This window comes from Polyodon spathula, unplaced genomic scaffold, assembly GCF_017654505.1.
Source record: "Polyodon spathula isolate WHYD16114869_AA unplaced genomic scaffold, ASM1765450v1 scaffolds_1761, whole genome shotgun sequence".
In the NCBI taxonomy this organism is placed as follows: Eukaryota; Metazoa; Chordata; class Actinopteri; order Acipenseriformes; family Polyodontidae; genus Polyodon; species Polyodon spathula.
Genome location: NW_024473237.1, coordinates 7,734 through 12,695, shown reverse-complemented (window position 1 = coordinate 12,695; position 4,962 = coordinate 7,734). Strand labels below are relative to the sequence as shown.

At 37.7% G+C, this 4,962-nt stretch overlaps 1 non-coding gene across 1 annotated transcript; it reads right to left on the bottom strand.

Moving 5' to 3' along the window:
• Positions 1–714: 714 nt before the first annotated feature.
• trnak-cuu lies at positions 715–787 on the bottom strand. The gene has a single exon. It is a non-coding gene; the product is annotated as a tRNA-Lys (tRNA).
• Positions 788–4,962: the final 4,175 nt, after the last annotated feature.

Genomic DNA, 4,962 nt, shown 5'->3' with positions numbered 1-4,962 from the left:
GTGGCTGACAGAGTGTTTTTTCAAAGTAGTATGTTATTTGGAATATTAAAACAATTTAAGTTGAATGTAACGGAGTGACACGTCACTTTATTTAGGCACGTTTGATTTTGTTATTGTAGTATTCACGTTTTGATTTGTCACGTTTGATTTAATGTTTGTTTTCCTGTAACGCATTTATAAAGCGCGTTTAATTTGGCACGTTACTTTGTTGTAGATTTGCACGGATCTCACTGGCACGTTGAAGCTCTCCTGTTCTCAGCCCCTATAGGTGCAACTTGAATAATTAAGCAGCTGAGTAGCTGGTATAAAAGTTCCAGATGTCATCCATTCGAGAGATTGGATTTTGTCGTCGTGTGAACCCGGGTTTGTCTGGAGCGGAGGCTGGACGCACAGTCAGCAGGAGCAGAGAATGAATTTGACTGGTTTGTCTATATTTGTATATTTATTTCAATATATACTACATATTGTTATATCTATACAAGATGCACGCATTTTACAATAGCAATTCCTATCTGACAAAGCATACAGGTATTATTATTGCAATACTGTATAAAATGTGAACAGACAGGAAGGAAATATAAACAACAGACCAAGATTGTTGTATTTTCTGAGATACTGCTGACACCTTGCAAAAGACCATTACAACAGATGGAAATATTTAATCTGCAGTCAAACAGTGCTCTGTTGCCTCTAAGAAACAGTACTCAAAACGGACGCCCAACGTGGGGCTCGAACCCACGACCCTGAGATTAAGAGTCTCATGCTCTACCGACTGAGCTAGCCGGGCTGACGGTAAATTGTTAAACATTTCCAAAGATCCGTTTGAAATGTGCTTATGTAAACATGCAACTTCCTTGTTGCTTTGTGTATTGCCTTAAAGCATACATTGCCGAGTCCCGCACCATCGACACTGCAGCACAAGACGTGATCTCAGTTACAGTATAGCGGAACGCAAGTAAGCTTATTAATGTTTCTGTAGTGTAGTGAATTCCCGCCGTCACCCCGTCCCTATTGCTATGGCAAAGTCTACAAAAGGCACAGGATTGCCGTGGACCCCTGAAATGTATTTTGGCGCGCACACACACATAGAAGGTACACCTTGAGAGAACGAAGATGAGTTGGGTTTTTAATTTACGAGGGTCTATATATAGCGCGCAGATTCATTTAAAACGCAGGCCTGTGCAATCGCACAACGTGATTAATGGCCTTGGATGCTTGTTTCTTTTGTGCTCTTCTACCTAGGAATCCATAGTCTTTATCGCATTCAAACCAGACCCTCAGACACTGGTTTATATTCAGCAAGGATCTCCACCGCACTTTTGTATTGAAACGTTTTCCTGACGTTTCTCCGCTCGAACTCGGATCCCCGTCTGCGGTGTAAACGCTGCTCTTAATAACATACCGACGCTTTTGTAAAGCTGTTGTTAGGAGTGTATTTGTTCACACTCTGTATTACTTTAAAAGCTAGAGTTAGTTGGTGTTTTGCACGTTTAAAAAAATGACGAGAGAGACAGACAGAATATGCTTATCTTTTTATAACCAAAAAACTAATTAATCATTTTAATACTAATATTACTACTGCTGCTAATAAGAGCCTCGTTTTAAAATATCTTGTTTTAAGTTCACACCTCTCGTTTACTTTGGCACACAATGTGTTTCAATAAATTCATATAGTTTTGCCCTGCGAATATCAATAAACTTCAGCCAGTCAATCTCATTTGTTTTAATAATTATGACAGATTTATCAACCATTGCTTGTCTGCTATCATAAAATAATGTGATACAACATTTAATCAGGAATACTGAAAATGAAAGAGATTATTATTATTATTATTATTATTATTATTATTATTATTATTATTATTATTATTATTATTATTATTGAAATGATCAGAACACACTGAATCTTGTATAATAATAATAATAATAATAATAATAATAATAATAATAATAATAATAATAATAATAATAATAGTGGATTTTTCTTATGTAATTAGCATTTGCATTTCAGATATGGGGTATAGTATTTGCAATGCATTTCCCTTTAGCAAAGCAAGCAACGTATTAAACAGGGATGAACAAACTATAGTTCATTAAAACCTCACACGTTTCTTTGAAATGATAACTGTCGTTGGCAAAGCCTCGCTGTATCATCGCTACAATCCCAGCCGGGTTTAATACGCCCTGCGAAAACGCAGTTAGCATTTTTTTTTTAAACTATAGTTTAGCCAGACTGCTGGAGCAAGACACTCTTTTAGCCCCGAGAAGCAGCTGCGACAAATTCAAGCGTGAACTCTATTTGAACCGAGAAAGAAGCAATAAATCATTTCTATTCGCACAGCCCCGGCGTTCGCTCGGAATGTCAGTCCCGCAGCCCTTCTTACCTTGTAGGCGCTCCGAGTCGCTTGAAAGAACATTGAACAGCAAGGGAAAAGAGAAGTTCACATAATCTGCGCACCGCAATGAAAGGGGAGAGAAAAAAAAAAAAACACGTGAAAGAGTTTCCGCAAGGGAAGCAGCAAGGGTTTTTTTTTTTGTTGTTGTTGCAAAGAGGGTGATTTTTTTTTTCTTTGGAGATTATCACCATTTAGTGGGTCCTTGGGGGGGGGGGGTGTCAATGGCGGTGCGTGGACATAACGAAGCGTCATGAAGGACATGTAATCAAGACTGGGCAAGAGCATTAGCAATGATTAGAGGAAACAGACGCGGTAATGGATCCGAGGGGGAGAGGGGAGGGAGGGGGGGAGGGGGGGGGCGCTTCGTGCAATTAATACAGGGTGATATCTAAACAAAAAGAAAAGCGCTTCGTGCAATTAATACAGGGTGATATCTAAACAAATAGAAAAGCTCTAAAACTGCATTAAAAAAAAAAAAAAAAACAACACAAACCCATGTATATTATTTTAAGTGTCTCACGTTAAACACGCGACCGAACTCGCTGTGCATTTTTCCGGTTATTTTAGTTTCTTATTGAAACATTGAAAGAGAGAATAAGAAAGGAACCAATTCGCGATGAGTCTGTAAATATTATATGTTCAAGAACCGGATTTACTCTTGTGACAATGTGAGAAAAACTCCTGGCTACATATTCTACACACACACTAATACACACACACACACACACACCCTGCAGTCTCTATGTAATCTCATCCATATCAAAGTGCACAGATATCTGTATCTATTTTTTGTTGTATGATCTTCATCCTCTTGCTGGTGTTTCTTCTTGAATTAAACAGATAATGTCCCCCGGAAGCCAGCGCTGTGCGCCGATGTTAATGGGTTTAGGTATTTGTGGTTCTAACGAAGCATACAAATGCGCCTGTCTGTGCGCCTCTCGAATAAGATTTGAGTCCTGTGTCTCCTATTGCTGTAAAGCAGGGCGTGTAAAGGGAAAGCGCTCGGCTCGGCAAAGAGCACAACGCCGCGCCTCCACGCCGGTGGAGTGGGAGGAAGACTGGAGCACCTCGGCAACTTTTACACTTGCATCCTTTCCAATGGCACCGCTTTAATCACTGTGTCTTTCTGTTTCAGACCTTTAGAAGAACATCCACATCTTTGTATTCATTCATTCATTCATTCATTTATTTAAATTCTCCAGTCCTACAGAGAAGGAGACAATGCGGGAGCAACACTCAGGAAGAAAAATGAAGAAAAAAACCCAAACAATTCCTGGGGATAAGAAACAGATTACCGATGCGAGCAGTATCTACTCAAAGAGAAAATATAGCAGCTCTGTATGTATCTTACTAATGAGATACACTTGGGTTTATATAATAATAATAATAATTTATTTTAATTATTTGATGATGCCTCTTGCTTCAACACAACGTGGTTTTTATCGTTTAATGCACTCCACAAAATGCAGCGAGAATAATTATAGCACTTGAACTTTCACAATGGATACCCGGCTGCTATGCGCATTTAAATTAAAATAAATAAATTCAAATAAAGGAATAAACTTTAAGCTTACAAAATGCTTTGGGTATCGGTGTTCTAAGTGTGTCATTTCAATGACTTATTCACATATTCACTTATTTTTTAAAACCACAAAAGTAACCCCAGAAGTAATGACTAAAGCTAAGGTTTACAATTTTAAAAAAGCAAACTATGAAGGTATGAAACAGAGACTAACAGAAGTAGACTTGAGTAAAATAGAGAAAACACCCACAGAAGAAGGATGGTTGTTCTTCAAAAATGTAGTACTAGAGGCGCAAAACAATTACATCCCTAAAGTAGACAAATCTAAATGTAAAACTAAATTGCCAAAATGGTTTAATAGATCAATAAAAAAAAATATTCAGCGAAAAAAGGCACTTTACAGAGCATTAAAAAAGGACCAAAAAGAAAGTACGCAGAAAGAGTACACAGAACTGCAAACGCAAGTCAAAAAGGAAGTTAGAAAGGCCAAGAGAGAAATAGAAATGAACATTGCTAAGGGAGCTAAAACCAATTCCAAAATGTTTTTCCAATATTACAACAGCAAGAGAACATTCAAAGAGGAGATTAAATGTTTAAGAGATACAAATGGCAAAATCGTAGATGAAGAAAAAAAAATAGCAAATATATTAAATGATTACTTTTCACAAGTTTTTACAAAGGAAGATACTGACATCATGCCTCATATGTCATCCAGTTCCTATCCAGTTTTAAATAACTTTAGCATAACTGAGGCAGAAGTGTTAAAGGGACTAGGAGCTCTTAAAATAAACAAATCCCCTGGGCTGGATGAGATCCTCCCAGTAGTACTCAAAGAAATGAAAGAAGTAATTTACAAACCGCTAACCAAGATCATGCAGCAGTCTCTTGACACAGGGGTGGTACCGACAGACTGGAAAATTGCAAACGTAATATCGATCCACAAAAAGGGAAACAAAACTGAACCAGGTAACTACAGACCAGTAAGTCTGACTTCTATTATATGCAAACTTATGGAAACTATAATAAGATCCAAAATGGAAAATT